The 27,965-nt window shown below is 36.9% G+C and overlaps 2 long non-coding RNA genes across 2 annotated transcripts in view; one reads left to right on the top strand and one right to left on the bottom strand.

Annotated features, from left to right (window-relative positions):
- The first annotated feature begins 3,582 nt into the window (after positions 1 to 3,582).
- LOC121469792 (uncharacterized) lies at positions 3,583 to 21,028 on the top strand. Its single transcript, XR_005980005.2, has 3 exons — positions 3,583 to 4,857; positions 5,146 to 8,703; positions 16,569 to 21,028. It is a non-coding gene; the product is annotated as an uncharacterized lncRNA (long non-coding RNA).
- The window catches only part of LOC140683799 (uncharacterized), a 53,208-nt gene continuing 46,257 nt past the window's right edge, over positions 21,015 to 27,965 (bottom strand). Inside the window, exon 3 of the long non-coding RNA XR_012055307.1 lies at positions 21,015 to 27,965. This is a non-coding gene — a long non-coding RNA (uncharacterized lncRNA).

Here is a 27,965-nt window from a genome sequence, read left to right as displayed (position 1 = left end):
ATTGTTGCTGGATTCTGCCTCTCAAATCAGTGAGTGTGGTGAGATCCTGACTCCATTATTACTCCTCATCTCAGGGATGCTGCCTACCTTATCTTTCTGTATTTCAGTTTTTCTACCTATCCCTAGGAACAGCAAATGTGGAATGCCCACAGATCTGCTTTATGTAGGAGTTGCATTCAGTGTGAGGCAGGCCAGAGCATTCCAGGCATTTTCAGCTTCTGTTATTTGTGAGTACTTTACCCTAAATTATAAAATAATCTTGATCTTGTCTTACTTTTTTTATGATCAGCATTTTAAGTTGAACAGGTCACTCCTTTCTCTACTAGGTCAAGTTCTGTGGGTTCAAGTATTTTCAGTATTTATCATGTCAGAGGATGTCAGATGCTACATTCCTCTGCACTTTTTAAATCATTGCTTCTTTCCATGAGAAAGTAAAACTTCATTAGAAACCCATTCAGGTTTACTTTCCTTTGAAAAATATGAGGCTTTTATCTTAGAAAACATTTCTTCATCCAGAGCTTACTGATATCTACCAGATCAAGTTTTAGACAAAAAAAGGAATTTTTAAAAGGGATTTAGCACTCATTAAATCTGAGATACAGTTTCTCTTTTTTGTAGGAATTGTGATATATTTTTCAACATGAGGCCCTTTTTGAATCCAATCAGGCTTTTTGGAATGTAATGGAATAATACATAACCTTCACTATAACTTCTCAATTTCTACAATATAATACATTTGCTTAAGTCTGGGAGATGAAACCAAACCAATTTATTATAGCCTGTTGATTCACACTCACATGCTGTGCAGTTCATGTGAAGGTCCCATTTACTTTTTCACATGAACTGCCACAGCATGGTTTAAATAGAGATTTCTCTAGCAGTACTGTTAAAGGTTTCTCATTAACATCATTTCTGGAGTCACTGGGCCAAGTATATCCTTAATGCAATTCCACTGATCTCAGTGGGGTTATCCTTGAGATATATTTGGTCCATTGTTTCTACAGAATCTCTTTGTTCTTTTCTGATCTCTTAAAGAATTTTGTTACTTTGAACATTTCTCACAAAACAAGTCATTATGCTGAAAAGTTTGCAACATTTTTAAGTAATTTCTCAGGTTTTCTATCCATTTGTACACAGATTTACATCATTCTATCCAATGATATACTGATTTTTTTTTATTTTATAGCATACATATATATCCTGTTTTCCAGGAATATCAATAAATTTACTACAAGTTTTTGTTCTTGTTTATATTTTTTTTAGATTCCAAATTTTCATGTGACTCCCAAAAATAACCTGAGACAGACTACAGGGATAGTTGTGATTATTTTCTGACCAACTCTGCCACCTGCAAATTTTTAAAGAAAGTAATGAGTGAGTAGTGGCAGAGTCATACCAATATATTTTTACACTGAAAACTGGGCTAGTCTGATGTTCTGTCTGAATGCTGAGTGTACCTAACTTCATTGGGGTTTTTGGGGAGCATTATTTCTATTAGGAAAAAATGTATGCAACATTAAAAAAATGTTAAATTCCATCTTTACACAGAATTTTGCATGAGTTGGATTTGTAGTTAATGTTTATTCTGTACATTATACATGTGATATACATTACTTACACTTTTCTTCAGGAGAATGAAAGTCTGGGTTAGAGAACACAGAACAACAAAATTAATTCCTCCCTGTGATAAATGGTTAGGTAAATTGAAAAAAAATCTTTTTTCAAATTCTCAAATCTCTGATTCCTTGCTGTACTTAGATCACTGCAGTTTTGCACAGACTTTTGGTGGTCTTAATCATGTATATTCATTTTTCTCAGGAAATCATGAACTTAATACAGGAAGTTCTTCATTTGCTTTTGCATTCAAAGATTCTGTCAGCTACTGCAAGGATAATGCATATAATGTATAAAAACTAAATCTGATTTTTGGCAAATACATAATCAACCAGCAGAGGAAAGTGACTTGGACAGGGACACCTGATTCCCTGTGCTCATACTTGTTGTCAAGGTCTTCTGTTTCTCCAAACTCTTAAAATAATTCAGTTCTAATGTGAGATTGAATTCTGCAGAGATCAGATGACATGCCTCAGAAAAATTAAACCACTGCCAATTAATTGCTGCTTGCACAAATAAATTTTGCATCTGGTGATAACAAAAAGTGGAAATACTGGCATGGGAAGCTCTGCTGCTAACGTGGCCTTTGCTCTACACACAACACAGACACAGACACACTCCTTCAGGAAAGTGCTGCAAGAGAAATGCACCTGTGACTTTAGCTGCAGATTTTTTTGTAAAACTTTCAGTCTCCTTGAATATGTTGTTATTAACTGTCAAAGCAGAAATGATACTGCTTCTAAGGATGTGAAAAATTCTCATTTAAAGCAAATGAGAATCAAAGCTTGTGCTCAAACTGCATGCACAGGATTGCTTTATGTTTATAGAGATATATGTGAGACAGAATGGAAAAATGTAATTTAGTTTTATTTAATGTCTCTCTCAAAATCCTGCAGACCACGATCAGATGAATTAGGTGCTGGTGAGTACAGTGACTGTGTAGGCAAACATTAACAGCCAAGCTTCAGTCAGTAACAGCCCTGCATGTTATATGATGTGTTAAGAAAGTGAATGTTAGCTAGAAACCTGGGGTTGTTCCTGTGCTCTTCCCAACAGTGCAGTGGGATCATTTATCTACAAAATGCAAGAGCTCAGATAAAGAACTGAGGGTCTCATCTGAGAGCTGAAGCCTTCAGGAAGCACCTGGTACATCACTGGAGTGTTTGTATTATTTAACAGCCCCAATCTCTGTGTGTTACTCATGTCTTCCTGGTCTGCAGGTCACTGAGACCAAATGACAACCTGCTGAACCATATTTCAACTCTGATCTTTGCACAGAATAGTCCACAAAATCTGTCCATCAACAGAATAGTCAGAAAATGAGGCAACCATTTCTTGAGCAACACCTTGCACTCCCTTCTATTAACATCAATTGATTTCACAGGGCATACATGAAGTCATGACTTTGTATCACCTAAGAGCTCATCTTGTGCAACACAGCAGATCCTCCTGAGGTTCAAACACAAGAAACAGGACACACAGTTGTGTGTGATGGAAACACACTGCTGAAAGTACCATACCATCCTTGGGATGTGCATCCTGCAAAATACAGCAGAATCACAGAGTAGAGATGCCATTTTGGCATTCTCAGAGTGCTCTAGGGGGCTGACTGCACCTCTTTGTCCACTGAGCCTCAGTGCCAGCATGTGCTGATTGGAAATTAAGATTACACAGGGCTTTTCAGAGACATAAACCTTGCATGCACATCCTGGAGGGGCCCTTCCGACTGGCAGCCATCCTTGGACTATTTTGGCAGGGTCTATATTGTGCTCCAAAATCACTCCTAGAGGCCCTCCTGAGAGCTGTGCAGCTTGGAGCTCTTGATCCTTGCAGGTTTTCCATGCTCTTCATCCACTGCAGGCTTTCAGAGAGCTCCTGAGTGCCACAGGGCCTTCACATTCTCACTGCCCTTTGGCACAAGCAGGAAAAGTCCCTTGAAAGACTTTTTTAGAGCCAAAGGAACTGACTTTTGTTAGTTCCCAAGATCTCCATTGCAAGGGCAAAACCCAAGTTTTAAGCAGGGGAGAACTTAAAACATTAATGACTATCTCATACTGGGAGCATAAGAAAACCATATAACACCTTTTTTTTTTCCACCCTTCCTTAGCTCAAGGGCCTGCCCGCAGAGTACAAAGACTTGGTCAAACCAGCTTTGTGAAGAGGAAAACCCCAAGGACTCAGACCCTCAAGGTGTACAGATCTGTACTGTGCTGTAAAAAACCCATTCAGGGCACTGATAAAATCTACTTTCCTGACAAATCAAACAAAATCAAATGAAAAATACTCCATCAGGCTTTGTCTTTAATTTAATTTAATTTTAAAAATGCTCCAATTTACAGACTCATGCATGACCATTTTAATAGCACTGGACCCACTGTTAGTTGAAAGACCCAGTTTCTTGGGTTATTTTGGTATTTTCATTCAGAATCACTAATAGTGATGAGTAACTTCCTGGATAATAAGTGCATCAGGCAATGCATGTTTTTTCTCAACCCATTAAGCTCCTAACAGGGCAGCTCCCTCTCTAGGGTTGCTGCTCTGTCCCAGGTTTTCATCTCTTCATGCAGATCTGTATAGTCTAGAGTCAAACTTTGAGCAATCAGTACCACCAGGGCAGTGTTTTTAATGAGAAAAGCAGTTAAATAAATGGAATGTCATCAAGACATACGACTGTTTTGGAGATGATGCCAAGAGTATAGCAGAAAGTTAGTTTAAGACATTACTTGCTATCCATTTATTTTTAATGCATATGAAATTATAGAAACAAAGCACTTTAATTAGCTGAAGAAATAGAAACTTTTTGCACACAGTTTCAAATCCCAGTAGTATTTCAGCCTCTTGGAGTTGTCTCTTGGACTGTAAAAGAGGGATCTGGACAGTCTCTTAAAGGCTCTGACTCTTAAATCCTCAAGTGACATGTATATATGCTTAGGGAATAGGTCAGCTTGCAGACAGAAATGTCCCAAACTTACAAAAAAAAAAAAAAAGGTGGTGGTTAGAGCAGAGCTGTGAAAGCTTTTCCCCTCAGCTGGCTGTGTTTGTGCCAAGATTCAGTGTTCACTTACACATGATGTGAAAAAAAAGTGATGTGGTTGAATATTCTTGTCACATGCTTCGGCTTTTTTTCTGTTTTTGGAAAATGCTTTTTTTCTGTGACTGTTTAGTTCAATGCATTGAACTTTCACTTCCAAACCTGCCATGCCATTTCGTCTGCAGCAGCTAGAAATTTAAAGATACATTAAGGTAATAAGAGACTGTGTTTTTCTTGTTTTTTGTCCATATGAACTTTTCCCGTTCAGAAAGAATACTTTTGCAATGCCGGTGAACATAGGTGAAGATACAGCTGGCTTTAGCTTGTTAGGAACTGCACACAGAATAACCCTCTTCTGGGTCTTCCACCTATCCTCATCTACCACCCCTTTCTTCTTTGTTGTACGTTTCTCATGTAATCAGCAGCTCAGAGCAGAGTCACAAAGTTTACTGAGCCAGAAGAGTTTTTAAAATCCTAGCTGTTATTGTATTCTTTCCCAGGTTAAATGAAGACCAGCCCTTTCCCTGGAAATCAGCCTTTGAGTTCTACTGGCAATGCACAGTTCTAAGACCACAGCTCTGCAAAACACAAGTTAGTGGTGATGGGAAGAATCACTGGAGAAACAGGAAAGTAAAAAGAGGGTTTGAATATTTGAGTCCTTAGACCTGCTCCTTTGCATTTTTCTTTGTTTCCCTGCTCTCAAGATGGGAAGTAATTTGGCTCACTGTTTTCACACTATGAACACCACTTAAATATTTAGTTTACTTTTGGAAATTTTGAAAAATGTTTTGCAAGCAGAGTAACACAGGCAACAGGACAGAGTATGTTGTGAGTCATCACTTTCATTCTCAGTCAAAGTTCTTTATTTTTCAGTTTTGTGGCATTCTAGAAGTACCCCCCATGGGAACCACACCAATGATATAATAATTGCTGTTTTCGCCCAAGAAATTTATTACCCTTCTTTGAGGGGGAACCAAAACTCTTGGTAAGCAGAAACTTTCCAGATACCCAAATTGCCCAAACTGTTTGGCTCTATGCAGCTGCAAGGAAGCTTCAGAGAAAGACAATTAAAATTATTGTATGGCAGGTACTTTCTTATTGCATTGTAATTAAATGCAGCATCTCAGCCTGGAAGCAGCTCTATAAACTAGGTAATACTGGATGAAAAATATTAAATTATTATTTTCAGCCTAGATAATTAACGTTCTTCAGTATCAGATTCCCATGAGGTGCTAAATGAAGTAATGTCTTAATTCATACTTGTGTCCTCTTTGGTTTTTGCAGTAAATTCAAAATAACTCTACAGAGACATTACAGAGTCAGATGGGTAAAAATTTAACATTTTGAAAACACCTATAGTCCCTTTGCCTGTCCACAATAATAATTTTTGAAGGAAGAGACTTGTAGAGGCTTACAGCCAACGTATCTTTTGGATAGTGAGGATATCTAGTGCTGAATGATTTTGCATATTATGACACCTGCATCTAAAACAACAGTGTTAATATTAGCAGTGCCATCCACTTCAATATAATAAATTTCTTTTTTTAATATCAATGATAAACCCATCGTTTTATAGACCTTTGGGGATAAAAAAAAAATTAAAGGCAATCTTCAGTGCTTTTTAACTGCAAACCCATTGAGAGTATAAATCGTTCCCTGCCTTTGGGGGAAAAAAAGAAAAAGGCAATTGTAGTTTTACTAGAAGAAGTCTACCCAAATTCTTTGCCTCTGGAAAAATTCTTGAAGATGATAGTATGGAGGTTATTTCAGTAACCAAGAAATGCCAGGAAAAAAATGTAAATGGATTTTATACATCCTGAATTTGAATTGCCTCAAACAATGTGACTGACAAACATTGACAGGGGAAAGAATTGAATGCAGATAAGAGTCCTGCAGAAGGTATCACACCAATTTCAATCCATAGATATACAGAGTTACAGCAAAATTCTTTCCATGTCTTGCTACAATTAGCAGAAGGATTTATTTCTCATTGAATAGGAATTTGATAAAGAATAAGAAAATAATTAGAAATTAAATGCACAGAAGGAACTTCCAAATATCCCAATTCACCAAAACCTGAATAGGTGCCAAGGCACATAAGCTTTGCAAAGTCTGACACAGTGCTTAGAGAGGCACCAAAGCCAGGCAACAGGAAATGCTGAGCACAAAATTCCAGGTTTCTCTAGAGTTATACTGCATTCATACCCCTCACCTAAGTTTGGGTGTCACTAAAAAAACAAGCAAAAAAATGTGTGAATAGGACTTTAAAGCAAGGCTTACTTGGAAAGAAAATGCTACAGGTCTTTTCCCTGCTTGGTTTAACATAAAATACTGAACTATGAATCAGAGCAGTCCAAAATATCCATTTCTCCCCTTCCAGGCAAGTTCTCTAACCTCAAGGGCAACAGTTCAGCAAGTATTTCATTATTTCATTCAAAATGGAACAGTTTCCACAGAAATATTTAGAGGCTCCTCTGATCCCAGATTTCCCCATGGCATCCTCCAGAAACTTTTGCAGAGAGATTTTTGAGCCAGAATTCTGTTGGACAAAGGGAGAAAAAAACCCAGGTTTTCCAAGTCCCAAAGGGTTGATCCAAGTGCTGAGGTGCTGGGCAAAAGCACAAATACAAGAACAAAAGCCAGTGTGCTAAAAACATTCAATAATTCCATGAATCTTCAGTTCTAAATTTTTCGTGAAACACATAACTGACTGAAATAGGGGGACCGCAGTCCCAAAGGCTCCACTGAGACTTGTTGTGGAACAGAAGTTCAAATAGAGATTGTTTTAGCTCTGCTTCCTCTTTTTTGAGGGGGAACAGGAGTGGTTGGGGGGTTTTTTTGGTTTGTTGTTACTGTTAAAGCTTTTTTTTTTTTTGTATCTCTTATTAGATACTCATCCATCACTTTGTTTTCTTCTCAGATGTTCATTTGTTACTGCACATGATTAGCATCAGACTTGTGAGTGACATCATAATTTCCAAAATTCCTTTTAGCCTCCGGTTATGATGTTTTCTAGTTTTTGAATTGCTATTTATGAAATTTTTATGATTTGGAGTCATTCTGTAAAATGTGAAAAATAGTAAAGAAATTGAGAAAAGGATTTTTGAGGGAGTTCTTGCAATACTCTTAGAGAAAAAAGAAGCCTTGCTGTGAAAACTACCAGTGGAATTGTTTATATCCAGAACATTCCTAGCAAGTCGTTGCTTCAAATGTGTTTTAAAAATTTCTCCTGGAAGACAGTCCACAACCTATTCAGAAGCTTGCCCGAGTGACAGGGAGACTAAAAATTATGGATTCTTAGAGTATGATTTCCAGAAGATACATATTCGGGCTTCTATAAAAATCACAGTGTTTGTTTCAGGTCCCACTGAGCAAGAAAGTGGTTTTACAGAATTATTGTTTTTCAAATCCCAGTTGCAAATGAGGTTCCTGCACCAAAGAATCTGCTATTGAGTTAGACTGCACATAGGCTACAGATGGAAAAACCACTTATACAAGCACCAAGTGGCAAGCAGGTGAACTGAGGGTTTGGAGCTGGCAATCAGCACCTTCATTCCTCTGATTTCTCTCTCCAATTTCTGGCTTTTGTCAGGGCCTTATGATGGGGTTGGGGAAGTTTCCTTCTTTCTGACCCTTTTTAGTGGTTCTCCTGTGGTTTGATGGGAATGTCACAAAAAAAAGTGTATTTTGAGGAAGAGACCATGGAAGAATTCTCAGCAAAACAATAATGGATGAAAATAATGGCATAAAACCACTGTTTAACTTTGCTACCACTTATCTTCTGCCATTAGAGCAGGCAACCAGTGCACCAGGAAGAGGGGAAGGCTGGAAGGAGAAGTACACAGTCAGTTCCCCTTAGTGCAGTGGGGAAGTATGCCCCAGCCTCACCACTGGGTAGAGAGGAAGGGGAAGTTCTCAAAGAATCTCTTCTGGTTTTAGGTCCTTTTTTTTTAGGTAAAAAGAAGAATTTCTGGAAGCAGGATGCTCTCCTGAGACTAGTAAGGATCAGCAGATACAGGTTTATGGAAAGAGGAATGAGACTGAGAATTCGCAGCTTTGTAAGTGTAAAAAATGTAAGATTAGTAGCTTACACATAGTAAACGGCACAGTGTGTGGAAAAGACGGAAAGGGCTTAAGAGGTCTCACAAATCACAGGAGACTGAGTAGAGATAAAGCAGGAGGGTTCAGCATGTTCTACCAAGCCCTGTATAAAATAAAAGACACAAATCTAACACAGAAGTTGAAAGTAGCTGATTTGTATAATGGAGAAAATCAAGATCACTGGATTTCAGTTTAGGTGATCTGGTGGTGCCTGTATTGTTACACACAGGACAATAAGCTGTGTGACAGCACGTGACAGTATTTTTGCATGAACCATTTTCATCCCAGGTAATTTCTTATTTAGATCTCAAAAATATGAGGGGAGTTACTGCATGTGTTTTTGTCTCAGTCCATAGAGTACTACAGTCAACAAAAGGAGCTGCTGTAGTTTGTGGGTACCAAGACAAAATTTTGGTAACTTTTTTTTTTTTTTAATTGTTATGCGACATCTTCCAGCATATATAAAGGGCTACAGTTTGTTGTCCAGCTGGAAATTTGCTCTTCTCAGCCAAAATAAAACACCTGCTCTGTCATAGCTTGACTGTGACTTTCATGGGCTGGCAACTGGGGTAACTTGCCAGGTGCAAACAGCCTGAAAGGAAAAAAACATTGTCTATGAAAAACATAATATGAATTCAGTATTGTTGCTCATGGGCTCATGTTTTGAGGGAAAAATTTGTTAATGTTAAATTTCGTTACTACTCTGCAGTTCAGAGCAGCACTTATTGCCTCCTTCACTGTACTGGTAGAGGGGTAGCACACATAAAATGTAATCCTTTTGTGTAACGTTTATTTCAATGCCATACTGAAGTTGGAGAAGGTGAGTCAACTGAAGTTTATTTGTGAGAGAAAAACCGTGTGTTCTCAAGCTTTGAACTACCTGAAAAAGATCAAAAAATGTTAAATAATTTTTAATATATATAAAATAGCATTTTATATATGCGTGAAATAGCATCAAGTTCCTAATACTCAAAAGGAGACTTTCCAGATACAGAGGAATGTTGGACAAAGGAAAACAACAAATTTCCTGACTGCTCTGTAAAATTGAAGCATGAAAGCCATTTTGGGTTGCCTAAACAATTGTAGGAATCAAATAGTCTGGAAAATATAATTTCATGTCTGACAAAGTTAGTCAAAAACTTCCTGTCATCCAAAGTGCTAAATCTTCAAGTATTGCATTTTTGTATGTGAGAATTACAAATGAAGATTTCTAAATGAAAAACTGTTTCCTCCATCCTCCTCACCCCAAAAAAAAAAAAAAAAAAAAAAAAAAAAAAAGAAAAGAAACAAACCCCCAAAAACCAACCAAAATACCCACCAAAGCTTTTACCTGGTCAATATTCAGGAGTTTTGCATTAACAATAAGATAAAGCATAAATGAATTTGTGAAATGCTTCAGTTCACTATGTTTTACCAAAAAAAAAGTTTTAAATGCTCTTCTGTATCTACTGAAGAGCACAGCCTGTCAGATCCAGCAGAACACTTGATCATATATTTAACTTCAAACATGTGAGAAGGCCTATTTTATTAGTTCTTGCATTTAACCAGAAGTAATTCTTAAAGCTAACACTTCATACAAAACTAAACTAGTTTTGTATGTCTGCATTTCAGACATATTTATGCCTTTTTCCTCCATTCAAAAAACATAACTTATTTGTGATACTCATAAGCAATTCTTCTCTTCAGTAAACAAATCTGTGACTTAAAAAATGGAACCTTGTTAAAAAAAAAAAAAAAAACCTTTTGCTAAAGAAATATCTTGAACTTGAAATTCAAGAATCTGACATATTCAATTATTTTTCTTGGGTGAACTCAAATGAAAATTTCCAGTGGGTTCTCTCAGAAAGACTTATCTTATTTGAAGCCTTTTTAATTGTAGAATTTCTTGTTCTTAGTAAACTGTATAAATTACTCTTTCTTGAAATGTGTTTTTCAAAATAATATGGTTAAATACAGACCAGCAATTTCCCTTCTCAGTTCTTCTCAGTTGTTCCTGATAGCTACAAGCAGTAGTTTCTTGGGTGTACAAAACACAGTCTGTTGCAACCACTCTTGAGCAACACGAGCCATACTAAAATGGGCACTAAATATACTGACAGCACAAAAATTTTAAAAATAAATAGAAAAAATAAAGAAAAACCAGTCATTCACAAGTAGATTAAATCTTAATCTAGTTATCCAGAAGAAAAATAATTATTTTTATGGTAAAATTAGTAGCTTTGAATATTGTATGGTTGAAAATAGAACAAGAAAAAATGTTTAAAGGCACTCTCTTCTGTCATTGTTTGGCTTCATCTGTTTCTGACCCCCCATGGTGTAATATCATATTCCAGGAAAACAGTTGTTTTCACTCTTTCCACTTGCTCCAATATTCCCATACTTCTGATATTTTGTTTCCATCTGATGCAAGAAAGAAAAAAAAATAATAAGAGGGGGGAAAAAACAATTACTCACATCTAAAATTATACCAGCAAGGAACTAACAATTAAGCAAGAAAAGCCTTGGTTGTCCAGCATTGAACCCTTACCTTCAGACTGCTGGACACATGTAAGGGGGGAAAAGGAAGCCTTCTACACCCCTCTCAGAATACTGAGGCAAATTCTTGGTTTGACACATGCACTGCAAATTCCTCTGATCCCCTGAATGCTACCAAGACTGTCAGTCAGGCTGTGTCTCCTCTTAGGGTCTTATCCCAACCTTTTTTTAGGACTGCCATAAGCACTACAAGGAAAGAGTTCCCTTGGATCTATCTTTGGTTCAGATAGATCATGGCATACAGATCTTAAATTGCTTTTGTGAAGGAGTTGGTAGTTGGTGCTGTTTGGAGACTAGTTGCCAATTTGTTTTAATGAGATTAGCTTAATCCTTATAGTCAGAAAGTGAGCAAAAGATCAATGTCAACTTCAACAAATAAAAAATAAATTACTAAAAGTGTGAGTTAGTTCTCGTGCCTCCACTTTCTCTGAAAAAAAAAAAAAAAAAAAAAAAAACAACCCCAAAGGATGATACTGACTAAAAAAAGGCAAGAACCTGAAACAAAAAGAGGAGAAAAATATTTTATTTAACTTCTGGATTCAGCATTTTAGAGGAGCATTCTGCACTTACAAAATTTTTCTGCAATTACAGAATCTATAAATTTGCTTTCCCATTTTAAGGAAAAATGAGATGATCGTTACAGCCTAAAAACAGTCATGAGACTCAGGTGAAGCAGAACCAGAGTCACATGCATGATAAACAACTCTTCCTCAGACAAATGGAAACTCCCAAGATCCCCACTAGAGGAGAGACAAGAAGTCTGTGTGAGTTGTGGTCTGACTGGGGAATTTGGACACAAATAGTTTGTCCTGTACTTATACAAGAGGTTAATCAGAAGACCATTTGGGAGCCTGTAGCTTCAAATACTAAAACATGCAGCATTCAGTAAAAAAAAAAAAAAAAAAAAAAAAAAAAGAGTAAAATTATGAGAGAAGGACAGAAGAAAAAAGCTGTACATCTGCTCTTAGGGAATACCACATTCCCAAGTAGATTAAACATGCTAAACTGGGATATTTGCTTTTAGTTTAGCTTGGTGTTGTACTTAAGGAGTAGACAGATCAAAGTATTCTCTCTGAAGACTTTTGGCTTTCTAAAGCCTGTGCTGACATGTGGCACACCTGGAACAAGGTTGTAGTTACATGTTCAAGTAGCCTGCTTGGAACTAGAGGTATTTCAGTGTGTAATCCAGGGCTCAGGGAATTTTCCTCCATGGAAAAGGGGATTGGGGTGTGAGCCCTTGTGCACCTACAAGTTACCGCACAAATATTTATCCTTCCCAAATTGGATTGGTTGTTCTTTAAATAAGGCAACACCATACCTCCATGTCTGTACAAAAGTAATTATTCCATCTGAAAAAGAAAATTAAATAAACCCTTTGTTACAGCTGTACAGACAAAGCCAGTTTTTATAGATCAGCCTTACTCAAAAAGAAGCAGGGCTGACAACACTTCAACATTTTGCAAACCAGAAATCTTCTATTTGGAATTTTTTTCTTGGATTGATTTTTGTTTTGGAACTTCTCTAAACACTATTTAACTTCAAAAATATCCTGCCCAAGCTGTACCATATGACATGTTGTGAACACAGAATCTACAAGAGCTGCTTTCATTCTAAAAGTCAGGCGCTTTTATTTAGCAGGGCAGACTTACAGATGTTTCAGTAGATCTAACACCAAGGAAAAAAAAAAGATTAGACAATGTGAGCCATGGTAAATTCTAAATAGGCTTTCTGTTTGCACCTCTAATTCATAAAGCCTTGAGTTTTCACACGGCATTGAGGTAATGCTGTGCTAACAGAAAATAAACTCTGGTTTATAAACTGCACAGAATTGTGAGAGGGATGTTAGAAAAAAAGAGGATGTTAAAAAAAAAATGAAGCAGTAACTAATCATAGAAAAGAGCTCAAACAAAGACCTCTTTTCCATAAAGGCCCCAAAGAACTTTTACAGTATCATCACTTTGTGGGGTGTCAAACAGGGCAGTTCTGTTGTGGTTAAAAATCATGTCCTCTTCATAATCTTATCCATGCTTCAAGTAAAAGGGGCCCTGTGTCAAAATCTTCCAGATAATGGTTCTGGCTGACTGCAGATTTGGGTTTGCTGACTTCCAAGGTGCTGGCATCCCTTTAACCTGCCTATGGGCAGCATCACCAAAACCCAAACTGCCTTTGTCCAAACTGTGTTCCAAGGTACAACCTCATCTCCAGAGGCTGAAGTGAGTGGGGAGCTCAGCAAGCTGCCTTGCCCTTAGGAGCCTTTTCTTACATGGGGACTGTGTATCTGAGGTACTGTGCACCTTGAATTTTTTTTTTTTTTTTGTGCGGCATACATGGGAGCACCGTGAGCCCAGCCAGCAGCCTCCCAGGTTACAGCACAGGGATAAATAGCTGCAGAGCATCCTCTGCTTTTACTTTAACCAGAACTATTTACAGAGCCAATATACTTTGTAAAAACAATAAGCCCCATGGAAAACCTTACTTTTCTGCCCCCAGTGAAATATTTCCACAGTTAGTGTCTATCTATCATGCATCAGTTCTATCCAGAGGTTAAAATGGGTGGTCAGGTAGGCGGTCTTGGTTTTGTGGTATTATGAAGTTTTCACCCTGAATCCACAGTGACTGTGCTGACATTTTTAGAGAGGTGTAAAAATTGTGTCAGATTACTGGTTTTTTTCAGCTCTTTATTCTTGTCACCTAAGAAGCTTCCAAGATAAATTTACATTTTGACCCTAATCCTTCTTTCAGACCATTTGGGCTGCTGCTGCCATACCTTACAGTTTATTCATTTTACACCCTACCTTTTTTGGGGGGCAGGGAAAATGTAGGATTATTACACATTAGAAATTCCAATGGCCAGTCCCTTAGTAACCCACATAGTCTCAGCTCTGTAATTAAAAGTAGAATAAAGTATCAGGAGTATCCTTGGGTACCGTTCGATTCTCAAAATTCAGTCACATATTGGTATGCATCATTGAACACTTGGACATAAATTTCTTTTCAAATTTTGAACAAACATCACTGCCCATGAAATTTCAGTGCAGTTGCTTGAAAAAAAAACAACTCCTACCCACTTTATCACATCATATAAGCAGCAATATTACCTTCCATATTTTTGAAGCCCTGGGATATTTTAGCCAGAAGGAATTTGCTTATTTCTCCTGAGGCTGATACAGTATCAAATTTACCATCAAAGGATTCCATCAAAAGGTTTTATTTTTTCAAAGAAGTTGTATAAAGAACCAGTAACAAATTTTCACTATTTCTGGCTTCACTCTTCCATATAAATTGATGTATTTCCCACTCAGTGACAGGTTATCCAGCTGCCAAAGCTTTAAGCATAAATAAAACCTTTCTGAAACTGAGACATCTCAGGACCAAAGTACCTGACTGATAATGAATTCTTTTTAACACAGTACAGTAGGATTTGTAATGCTCCATTCACTAGTGGTCAGAGAAATTATAAAACATTCTTATCCACAACTAGTTAGATGAATACAATGATATAAAGTGCATACTTACAAAATAAATGCATTGTATGGAGTGGGTTTTCTAAACAGCTCTATTAAAAAAGTCAAAAGTTAGAAAAGTACTTGATGGGGAATAAATTATATCACCAATTTATCTTCAAGAGAAAAGATTGTTTCCCAGGAAGTCTTGAAGTCTTTGTTTGCTTCAGTGGGAAATGTATTTAAAAAAAGACAATGGATAGTGTCTTCTAGGCATGAAAACACCTGATTAAATTAGTTAAACCATCCTACTTGTACAAAAACTTGATACAGTCCCCATCAAAGTAGTATAAAATATTTGGGGACTTGATATAAAATATATTTTGCATAGTTTCTTTTCAAATGTTTCTTCATGCCATCCACCAAACACAGCCTTATCTTTTAAATTCTGTAGGACTGTTCAAAACTATGCATTTTCTGTTCAGGGCTACAGGGTCTTTATCATCAATGTTATTGATTTGCATCATAATGGCCAGTTGTATATAATTCCCTTTTTAAAGAAATTTTCTTCACTTCCTAAGACTTGTGCTCTTATTAAACTGGCCGAGTAGTGCTGAGTACTTGCAGATTCTTCTAAATTAATTGAAGAAATAGGTAGAATTTGCTCTGACAAGAGCTCCATGCACGATGCTCTGTGAGGCACAGATGCAAAATCCACCAAATAAACACACCTGATTAAGCCTTTGCTGCATTTGCCTTTATAACTAGCTCTGTTTCCTGTGTTATGTAAAAATATCACTGGCACTCATTGGGAACTCATTATGATTAAAGTAACAGAAAAATAAATACAAATGAAACCACAATTTCAACCATCACTTTGTTGCCAGCATAATGTTTCTTAGGAATGTAGAGAAAATAATGATACTTTTTATTATATCTTAAACACCCTTCTTAGAAGTGCTACTTTATCTCTCTACAACTGGTTTACAAGTTTACTTCAAGTTGAAAATGCCAGACAATCTGCTTAATGAAAAAAATCTAATTTTTATTTTTTGCTATTGAATTTTTATAGGAGTTTAAGCTACTCTACTGAATGTACATATATTTATCCTCTGTAAGTGCATGTTGTAGGCAGATATGAAAACAGGAGGTGTCCACCATTGTTGTGGACATTGTGACACACATTTAAGCTGCACAGACGACCATGACACAGAAGGATTTGAACTCACTAGTTCCACATGGAAAACCAGTTTGGCAGTGACAGCAGAGAGCTGTACTAAAGCTAATTATAAAATTTTAGAAGCTGCAAGAGCTCTCTCCCACTTCAAGGCAAATGTAGTTTGCCTTGAACTCAACCAGATGGAAGCAGTGTCTCATACATACAAATCTGCTCTGTGAAGGAAGTCCAACTTCATACACTCTCCTTTTCCACCACACCTATGGATGATTTTGGTTTACAAAGAGGCAATTCCCAAAAATTGCTGGCTGTGTTAAAAATTACGGTAATTTTATGGGTGGGAATTTAGAGCACACGGGACCAATGGTGTGTCTTGTCCCTTCCTCATTCAAACAGTCCCCTGTCATCACTTCCCTTCACATATAAAATTAATTTCATTTCCACTCTCTGAGTGTTATAATAAAGATAGAATGTCATCCCACAGAATTTTCATGAACATGTAAACAAATATATCAAGTAAAATAAATTCTAAAGTAGATTTTATGTGTCCTTTTTACCCTTTTCAGTATAATATTTCACTCAATTTTTTCAGGCAAAAATGAAGCCCATATTTCTTTAGAATCACAAGTTCCAGAGCATGAGTGTGAATAATCTTTTATCATTTCAGGTTAAGATGGTTTATCAGCTACTGGATCTGCCACATCTTCAGTCACCTTTTCAAGGACCAGTTACTGTTGTCCTTCACATCAGTGAAATTTATGAAAGGAGGAGCAAAGAGAAGAATAATGCCACATGTTGAGGGAAAGGAGATGACATTTGTCTGAAAGGCTGGCTTTATTTTGGAAATGGCAGCTGTTTGGAACTGTTGACAGATTGGGAGTGTTAGAAATTGTCCCAGGCCAGATGGATTACTGATCTGGGTCCAGGTGAATAGGTCAAAGGCACTTTATAAATGATGGCATCTATTCCCACGTAGGTATCACCACAACAGAATAGTATATGTAACAGTTATTTTTATGACATGTAATTGAGTTATTTTGGAGCAGACCCACACAGGTCAGAGGTATGCACTTTTTTATCATCTTCCTCCCCATTTGCTGCAGCAATTGAAGTAATTTGAGACATTTCTAATACTATTCCTAATTGAATTAGGATGGGCTGAAGGCAAGATATCTAGGGAGGCGTGGTAGAGAAATAGCTGTTTCAGTCAGGAAATCACATTCAGTCTTTTTCTTTCTGTTATTTTCTGTGACCTGAATACATTGATCTGTTTCATAGTCATGTTGTAAGAAATTTTTTTCAAGGAACAGGAATGAATCAACCAAATAAGAATTTGAAAGGTTTAGAAAACAAGGATTTAATCTACTTGAGTCAGCTTGACACTTTTAGTTCTTGCACTCTATTCTGTTGCATTTTATTTATATTATCATGCATTTTTCCAGAGAACAAGTAAATTTTAATTTAATGGAAAAAATATATACATATATATATTTAATGGATATTTTAATATAAATATATATATTTAAAATATAGGTATTTTAAATGGAAATAATATTGAAAAGGCCTTCTCACTTGAATTTTGTCAACTGAATATATTATAGAAATAAAAATAGTTGAATATGTGAGGTTTTTGACAGTGCTTGGATTGAACAAATACCCCTCAGTTGCAAAGTTTTGTTTTGTCCTCCAGTGTCCCTCAACTCCTTGATAGCCTTAAGTACATCTCAGAAGTTCAGTTTAGAGCCTCATCTCCTTTACTAGCCTCCACTTGTGCCAAAATCCTTGGAAATGCTTGACAGAAAGCTCTGTCAAGCCTTGTCTGTATCCATACATGTAGAGGAGCTTTTTTTTTGAATAGTTGCCTATGTAAATTTAAAGTTGTTAATGCCAGGTTTCTACCAATAAAACTTAGATTTAAGAATCATGGGAAAAGTGAAGACAAAAAGTGCAAAAGCTTATGGCAGGAGTACAGCACTGTATTTTATGTTATCGTCCAGATCCCCTTGCTAGTTTGATAAAGCAGCTAGTTAGTTTATTCATGTGTTAGTGAAGATCCTGGTCCTAACTATCTTTTGGAAAAATGCAAAAGTTTTTCCAGTAAGTTCTACCTAAGTCTAGTGTAGAGAGAAAACTGACACCAGTTAAAGGTGCAGAGCAAAATAAAGAGCATGTCACAAGGCTGCAGTACATTTGTTTGCACTCAGTTGTTTCAAAGTCGTGCATCTATATGTAGCAATCTTCTAGGAAGAGCTCATACATGTACTGTGGAATGGAGAAGAGCTGTATTTTCACATAGCTGTAATGAACAGCTTAGAAAAGTTAATTATATGCCTTAAATGCCTTTGAATCTTTCTTTATGTCTGATTTTTTTTTCTCGGTGCTGTTTGAGACCAACACAGAAAATCATGTCATTCCAGAATTTGGTTCCAAACCATGTGTCAAGTTTTCAGGAATATGTCCTCCCCCGCTCTTACTACACAGGTGACAAAATTGTTTAAAACCTCATCCATAATTGTTCTGAGAACATGTCAAATGAGCCATGATGCAACAACTGCTATAGCAACTATTCATTTTGGTTCAAAACCTGAAACAAACTGCTGACACATCATATTTCACATGCTAGAGGAGACAATTTTGGCATAATGTAGTAATATTAATATAGTCTACAGAAACTGTAGTAATATTAATATATTCTATGGAAACTGAGACTACTCAAATGTACACATAGCATAGAATACTTTAGGCTGAGAATAATTTTGAGATTTTAAGTATATTAGTTAGCCTCTGCTTAATTGTTATTAAGTAATATACATAATTAAGCCAAATTAATCTAATTAAACTTCCAGCTGACCGGTTTCCAGTTGGCTGAAGTTTTGCACAGCTCTTTTGTACATGACAGCAAACATTAACCTTTCCTTTGAGGAGCTGACCCTCAAAAAGATGTCCCACTAAGAGATCATATCATGTACAATATAGTCTAACCACAATCCTGACTGCTGAAAGGTCAATAATTTCCATCATCTTTCAATGTTAGGAATACATTAGGGAGATTTTTCCTCTGTGTTTCTCAAGAAGAGCCATGTTTGGTAAGCTTCCTCTTCTTTGTTTCTATTTTCTGAATCTTGAATTATAAATTGCTTATACAGTAAAGCTGAAAGATGTCCAAGATATTCTGTACTTAATACAGGATTTAACTTCTTCCATACAGAAGGTTATTCTCAAACAGAGTCAAATTCTAAGCTATTCAGTGGGAATATTCTTCAGTTATGAAGAAGAGAATGTGTCAATGTGTAAATACACATCCATATACACACATCTATATATGTATGTATGTATATATATATATAGTATATATTCTAAATATATGCATATAATCTCTATGAAAGTCCATTCTAAAGATCTAAAGAGATCAGAAATTGAAACCACCAGTTATTTTGTTTACCACCAGCCACTCAAAATTCTCACATGAAATGGAATTTTCAGCAATTTTTATGTTTAAACTCTCAAACTTGTTTTAGGTTAAATAGTGCTTGTGTTTCTCATTTTAAAAGGCACATCAATGGAACCAGAAGGGCTATGAAGCACTGGTCTCAAGGCACAACATTAAGAGCCCGCCTAATTGCATGAAAGGATAGACTTTGTCTAAGCAGGGCTTTCAGGAATTTTAGTATCTCATACAGAAGATACATCCAGGTGCAGAAATATTATATCCATGTCATGCTGAGCACTAAGCTTGGTGCCAGAGTATGGGAGTGTATTGCTGACTCTAAATCTGTTATTTTGGGTTTTTTTTATCTGAGGCAGGTAATCTTCTGTACCTTGATTTCATAATTAATTTTTAATCTTTATTGTTTATTAAGGATGTCTTTCAGTGTAAATATTATATTTAATTTCTTGTTGAACAGTATGCAACACTTCTATCCCAGTGAATACCTGAGAGCATGCTGATAACAACAAAATTCTTACACAATTGCTTCTCCTACATCTCATTCTAACCTTTGGCATTCCATCATATTTGGTGTTGGCAGAATAAAGCATGAGTGTTCTTGCATTTCCTTAATAAGAAGCCCAAGAGAACTGCTGCAGAAATGTGCAATAGCTGCAAGGTGATGATCTGCCTTGCAATGAAGTGCATGGGAACATGTTCAAAAGCCCTTAAACAGGAATCAAGTGCTAATTTAAAAAGAAAGAGGAGGGCAATGAACATTGCAATGATTTCACCCATAGACTTGAGAAAACACAGATGGAGACTCGTTGAATCTATATTTCTCAGGCTACTACAAGCAGACAAAGACAATACATATTTAGCCATCTTCTCAGGAGGTTGTTTAATAATAGACATTATGTTTCTTTACTCTGCTCCCAAGGCTCTTTTAACAGTTATATAATATGCATACATATTAGGGAGGAGTGTCTGGCATCCCTGGTTTTCTCCTTTTCTAACCAAATGTCTGAACCAGAAGCTAGAGTCAGGTTTTTTTTTTGGCCATACTCCATCTGGCCCATGAAGGTAGAGTTTTTGGATGCACTTCAAGTGAAAGGGTGGAGAACATGTTAACCAGAATACTTCATGGCCTGAGCACTTCACTAATGTGACAGATATGGGTTCAAGCATTCCTTGTTTGAAGAAAGCATAAAATTCCTAATTGCTGGATGAATTAGTGGAGTATCATGCAAAAGGATGGAAAGCGAAGCATCTGAGTGCTTGTTTGTTATCACATATAGAAGATAAAGGTGGAATTTTTATGGCACTCTGCCTAAACTTGAACTGAGAGTACTGTGGAGGATATAATACAGGACTGAAGCTCCTGCTAAAGGAACAGCTCTTTCAACCATGCAGGCAGCTTCCAGGCAAAGCACAAAGATTTTATATATACATACATATATATATATATATATATATATATATATATATATATATATATCTCAGACTAGGTTTATTTATTCCATGTATAAAGAAATATCAATCAAAGGAGATACAGAAGTGATGATGGCCTATGATTGGTTATGTTTATTTCAGAGGACTTAATAACCTGAGATTTTTGTTGTTATTCCATTTTTGAAGTAATGGAACAATACTTCAGAAAGTGAAGAGTTTTGGACAAATAAAATGTTTAAAGAGCATGGCTTTCTTTTTATTTATTTTCTTTACATCTCCAATTATTTCAGAAATATTTTACCTCTACAAAATCTACCAAGTGTATCATTGTACAACCGACACAGTTCTATTCCTTCTGCAGCCAAATAAAACAAAGAAAAGTATTTGTACAAATGCAATCAATTTCCCTAGAAGTATTTTCAATCTTTTGTCATGATCAATACAGGATTAAAATCATTTCATTATCAGATAGATAAAATACCAGGGACCCAATTCTGCTACATTTACATAGAGTTTGTTCTGGAGGAACAAACCAGTGTCATGGGACTGTCATTATATTTAAGTCTAGAACATTTTCAAATGTGAAGTTGTGAAGGTGAGAGGTGCTACAGACACTTCTGCATTTTCAACATCTAATTCAGCTCTGTTCCTGTGGTGTTAACATCCTGAAACCGTAATAGAAATAAAAGACTGCTGGCAGGCGCTGCTGGAAATGTAAGTCGGGTGTCCAAAGGCTTACTATTTATTTACACACCTAAACATAAATAATCCCCTCATGTACCACTTTTACCCAAGGCTAAAACACATAGTTTTACGTGAAGGTCATACTTGTCCTCATGCTTTGGAAACATAATCTCTCTTTTAAGGTTTGCAATTCTTGTTCCAACTGTGGATTTATAAATCCCTCCACTTTCAAAGAATTAAAGAATTCTTAAGGCTTAAGGTTGTTTTTATTTGGATGGAGCAAGTATTAAAAGAAAGTCCACTACAGTGTCAATATATACATATAGACACGCTCATATTTCTCCTTAATATTTGAGAGGGTATAACTTGGTAATTGAAAGGCCAAGACAACAGGAAAAAAAAATGGTCAACATAACCTTTTTTTTTTCCTGAACACAACTGAGAGGTGTATCACCTTGACATGCACCACTGGGAAGAGTTTTGAATTAATAGTGATAGCCATGTTGAAATTCAGTATCAGAAACTCATTAAAATTTGAAATTGATTTAGAAACTGTTAGTTTCAGTTTAAGTCTCTTCTTTTTAATATTCCTCTTCCAGCCCAACACCAGAATGCTGCAGGAAGTCCAAGTCTGTCTAAACGATTTCTAAGGAGAAGTCAATGTACTGTGGGCTATATCTGGGTGAGCAGTCAAGCTGCTGGACATTTAATCTATATAGGGATCTGATCCTAGCCTATGGCCAAAATATTTTTGCCTTTTTTCAGGCTTTAAGGGTCATAAGGCTGATTTCAAGGAAAAACTCAGGGGTTTTTCTTGGGGTGAAGTCTAAAGGGGTGTTCCTGTTTCTGTCCCTCTGTAACCTACCACATCTCCCTGGTGCTGCAGGAGGGGAAGCTGAGACATTTCTAAAAGGACCATCTACTCTGTGTGGGGGATGCAATAATGCTTGACGTGGTCTGCAGAAGGCTGTGCAAGTCCTTGTTCATACTTTTCAAAAAACTCTACCGAACAACCTAAAAAAGGTCAAAAAAATACCTTTTACTTAATTTGAAGTTCTATTCCCCCAAAAAAATTTATATATTCTAGATAGACTTCAGCCTGGAAAAAAAAAATATTATCCAGAGAGAAGATTCAGCTCAGAGAAAAAAATCTTTGCATTAACAAAATTATTTGACTAAATTTATTGCTATAATCTAGAATAATCTTCCCTAAAGCTAAACATTTATAAACTTCAGATGATCCTGACATTTGAGGAATCTAGCCCAATGCTTTAGTTTCTGTTGTTTATGACCCAAGTACAGAACTGAATTTTCCAAATTAATTGTGTGTGAAAGCAGAATTAAGCCCAGAAATTGTTTGTTCCCTATTCTTCCACAAGTCTTCCCAAATAAATTTGGTAAATTGTTTACAGTCTACTCGCATGTCTGAGGCCCTCACTGGATCAAATGTCTGTTTCCTTTTGCCCTGGTTTAGACTGCAGACTCTCTGGGCTGGGGACTGCCTTTTCTGATAAATCTCTACACAGCATAGAGTACAATGGAATATGATTACTTGTCTGGAGATCTTAATATAAGAGGATCTAATATAATGCAAACATTAGGAGACATAATACCATGTCATATCATATCAATGGCAGGAGATAAACAGAGTCAGCCTACAGCACTCTGTGTGGAGAGCCTGCAGAGACCCTGCAGTGAAGAGTGAATATAGAAATGGAAAATAGTTTTAGGTTTTCCAGAGCTACAGGTTAATTCCTTCTCCAGTAACCAGGATGAATAGGATGAAGGCCATGAAATGTGAATGCTCTTCTTAATTGGAAAACAGGCAGTAAACGAGCTGCCCCTTTAGGATCAAAGACACTATTAAAAATGAAAGATACTATTACAGTTATTGTAAGGTTTTAATAGTAGCATTTATCAATAGCCCTTCTCACTGGGGAAATTGCTATAAATACCCAGGTGACTTACAAGAAACTATACTGTTCATAACATCAAGTGGCTGGCAAAGCATTACCTTCTGATATTCTTTTTCTATTTCATTTTATATCCTTGAACCTAGGCTCTAGAAAATACATTTTTAAACAAGGAGTAGTTCATCGTCTGATATATATGGCTGAGGTAATAGCAGAGCTGCTAATCTTAGGAAACATTTACCTCTGTAAAAAATTGAGATGTTGCTTATTCATTCCTCTCACTGTTTACTTTCAAGGGCTACATAAACATGAAAATTTGTCTCCTGAATGTCTGAGATATAATAACAGGCTGCATCTCTTTCTCCCACCCCATCAGTAAGCTATATTTGGTAGAATTATGCCAGACGCCTCTGGGTTAATGTTAGTTATTCAGCAAAATTGAAAGAGACAAACTAAGAGAAAACTGTTAGACAGGATAATCCCAGGGATAGCCTTAAGATCAAAATAAAACAGTACGTTAAAAATAAATTGCATTTTGTAATCTCTCACATTTTCTTTATAGGAAAGACATATTTAGTTTCATCAAGGTGTTAATATGCACATTTCTGAGGAAAAGTATTTTCCAAATGACTGTTCACACTTTCCTTGGGTGGAAATCTTCTAACCCTTTTCCCTTCTGGTAGTTTGGCAATTGTGGCAGAACTTCCCTGTGCTCTTGGGACCTCACCATGACTGAGGTGTTTCAGGTTGGTAGCTATTTGCAAGGAGATTGTCTTGTGTGTTCAACTAGCTGGGTAAAGCCTTCTGAACTTTTTCTTTTAGGATGCAGAGGTTAAGAGACGGAATCATGAAATGAGGGCATATTTCTTCTGATCTGAACCCATTCCTTTGTCTTTCCAACTCTTCTTTTTCTCTCCCTCTTAATCATAGAAAGAAAGGATAATTAAGCTGCAAGGGACCTCAGGAGGTCTCTAGTCCAAGTTTCTATTCAGAAGCTCAGCTTTAAGATCCATTCATGTTATTTGGTACTTTACTCAGACAGGAATTCAAAACCTCCAAGGACAGATTTCATCTTTTCCATATTGCACTTAATATTTCAATGAAGGCTCACAATGCCAAGGACCTATTCTCCTTTCCTTGATCTACTGTCTGTGTTTGTGGGGATGCAGCTCAGAACATTGTCTCCCTTGCTGCCAGAGCAGACTACCAGCTCATGTCATGCCAGCCCCTCAAGTCCTGCAGAGATAGATGCACCTAAGCGAGCCAGTGAACTGCCTATACTGATGCAGTTCATTTATTTCCAGGTGCAGGACTCGGCATTTTTCCTTTCTGAGTTTCAGAAGGTTCCTGTTGGCTCATTCCTCCAATTGTCTCAGTGTTTCTGGATAGCAGCTCTGCTCTGGGTCTGCTCAGTCTGGTGTCATTTGCAAACTCAGTGACCACACACTCCATGCTCCCTGGCAAGGCAAAGATGCTAAACAGGTCAGGTCAGGGCAGACCCATGCATTCATTATCAGCTTACAGGCAGCTTAGTCCACTTCCTTGGACTTGATTAATTAACCCTTTTTTTTACCCATTTTATGAACATTTTCCTTGTTCAGTCTTTTATTATGAATGTAATGGCAAGGACTACTCTCGTTTCTGTTTGAGTTTTGTCTCCTTTTTGCCTCCTATAGCTCCTTCATGAGTTTTCTGTTTGGACAGCTGATGTCCTGCTACATGTCCTTGTTTTTCTGTATATGGGGGGGACCATTCCTGTACTTGGAGGATACTGTCATTAAGGATCTGCAAATTTATTCTGAGCCATGTTCCTCTTTGAAGCTCCATCTCATGGTGTCCCATTTACCATTTTTCAGAATAATCTTAAATCTGTTCTCCTTCCTCAGGATCTTGAACTCCTATTTCATGGTGCCTATAACCAAGGGTATCAATGATTATTACAAACCAACTAGTCCTGTCTTGTTAAGTGAATAGCAGATGCAGCTATGTGCCATCCCTCTTTGGTATAGTACCTACACATGACCATGTACATGTTGCCCTTCCAGCAGATTACAGACAGAAGAAAGTTCTCCAAAAGAAATAGGGTCTGGGTACAGAGACTTCCTGAGTTGTTTAAAGAAGGCTTCATGTACTCCCTCATCCTATGGTGACAATTCTCTTTGTTCTGAATGTTGTGTATCCCTCCACAACAACCTTTCAGCCACGTGAGCTGTCCCACCACAGTAACTAACTGGAGGGGTGATGCAGTTTGGTGACCACAAGCAGAGCTCTAGTTCTTCCTGACTTTTTCTTTGGCAGTGGGTATTCATGTACACAGCCTGGAGATGGGCCTTCTTTTCCCTTTTTTCCTCACTCCTAAGGTCTGCCTTGTACACATCACCCTGATATCACCCTATTGTGTCATCTTACCTGTAAAACTGAGTATGGTGGATAAGAAAAGCTAAGAAAAATAGATTAGATAGAGATATACACACAGAATGATGAATTACACATTCTGAAGACACGAGTCAAAGGCTAATGCAGCTGAGAACCCTCTGAAGGTGGAGATATTCTGAAATGTGCTGAGGAAAGTAACTGAAAAACCAAAATGCAAATCATGAAAGAGGAGGCTGATACCCTCCTATACAATTCCCTAATTAGATGTTTTTTGAATAATCCTAATCCCTACATTCCCTAAAATAAATTCTTTTTACATAGTTTGATGTGACACAGGGAAATATCCTTTAAATCATAAATGTAAACCAGACCTCTTCATGATATATCAGTTTTCTACTGCAGATGTTTTTTCATTATTTCCTCCTCTCTACCATACAAACTCCACAAAGGCCATTGACAGCTTTTTCTTTCTTAACTAAATAGCTACACAATCCATTGTCATTAGTTATGAAAATTTTTCCATGTTTTAAACTAAGACCAGCATTGTTAAAAATGTATCGATGCATTGCAATTATTGCAGTTTTCTAAAAATAATCTATCAAAATAGATTTATAAAATGTCATTATCCTGCCATAACTGTATCTAATTGGTCTATATCCTCAAATTTATTTTTAATTGTGCATTTAAAATCTATGCATTTACTTCTTTGTAAGGTATCTGTAGTTGGTTTCGGTTGGCTAATAGTGGGTTTGTGTGCAAGACTTGGCACAGTGAGTACAGGTTGCTCTACTAAAAGTTTTACCTTAAAATATTTCAAAGGCTGTGCTTATTTTATTAGGCAAGAAGAGAAGATAGTTCCTGGCAGTTAGATCAAAAGTGTCATTAAGAAAAGTTAGTGTCAGCTAAATTCAGTTATTTTGCACTTGGGAGTGAGGTTTGGGATTGAGTGACAGAAGATAGGGTATTAATATATGATCTTTTGAGATCATATCCTCTATTTTATGAAGTTTATGGATTTTATGAAGCACAAATACTGAGCACTCATTAAAATTAATAATAATTTAGTGGCATCTCTTTAGTTTGATGGTATAATCTGTCTTTCCTGCACTAAATCCATAAATGATCAAACATAAAAACTTTGCAGACAGTGAAAGAGCAACTTCTACTTGCAGCTCTGGCTTTGCTAAGTTTCACTGTTTTATATTTTACAATGCTCTTCAAATCCAAACAAACTGAAAGCATTCTTTTTTCCATTTGTCCTTACTGTTCTCACAACGAAATCACTAACCATGAAATTAAGTCTGCAACTGAAGTTCCGGAGCAGTGTTAGCAATATGAATAATGCATTGCTCATAACTTAAATTGAGTCAAGTGCACTGTGTATAGATATGACTGCAGAAAAAGAAGTAAGAATAAGAAATCCTCACCATGGCCAAGTTCACTATTAATGGAATTAAAACTGTCATCAGGCACAGCAGATTCATAATTGTATTTCTGTGTTATTCCCATTCCAGAATAATGACTGTAAACTGAACATTAAGCATTATTGAAGCATTTATCCTCTTCATGAGAATGAATAGTATTATTATTCAGTATTACAGCAGACGGGTATAAATGCCAAATGCTTTTAAAGTTTCCTACATAATTTGTAACTAAACCTCCACCAAAGTGATGACTTTCTCTGTTCAGCCTCATCATCTCAGTGACTGAAGAAAGAGCAAAATAATTCCTCAGCCTACCCACGAAATAGGTGCCAATGGCAAGGAATCAGAATCACAGAATGGTTTGGGTTGCAAGGGACCTTGCAGATCACCTCATTCAAACCCCCCTTCCATGGGCAGGGACACCTTCCACAAGAGCAGGGTGCACAAGACCTCATCCAACCTGGCCTCAAACATTTTCAGCTGTGGGGCATCCACAGCTTCTCTGGGCAACATGTGCCAGGGCCTCACCACCCTCAGACTTCAGTTTGAAGCCATTACCTCTTGTCCTGTCACTTGACGCCCTTGTGAAAAGCCCCTCTCCCTTTAGTGAGCTGAACCTCTTTGGGTGCTGGAAGAAGCTCCAAGGGCTCCCCAAAGCCTTTACTTCTCCAGGCGGAGCAACACCAACTCTCTCAGCCTGTCTTCATAGGAGAGCTGTTCCAGCCCTCTGAGCATCTTCTTGGTTCTTGGCCCTCTTCTGGACTCCAACAGCCCAACAGGTCAGGAAA

The sequence above is a fragment of the Taeniopygia guttata genome, chromosome 3 (assembly GCF_048771995.1).
Source record: "Taeniopygia guttata chromosome 3, bTaeGut7.mat, whole genome shotgun sequence".
Classification (NCBI taxonomy): domain Eukaryota; kingdom Metazoa; phylum Chordata; class Aves; order Passeriformes; family Estrildidae; genus Taeniopygia; species Taeniopygia guttata.
Note: the sequence above shows the minus strand (reverse complement) of the source record. Positions and strands in the feature narration are given on the sequence as shown.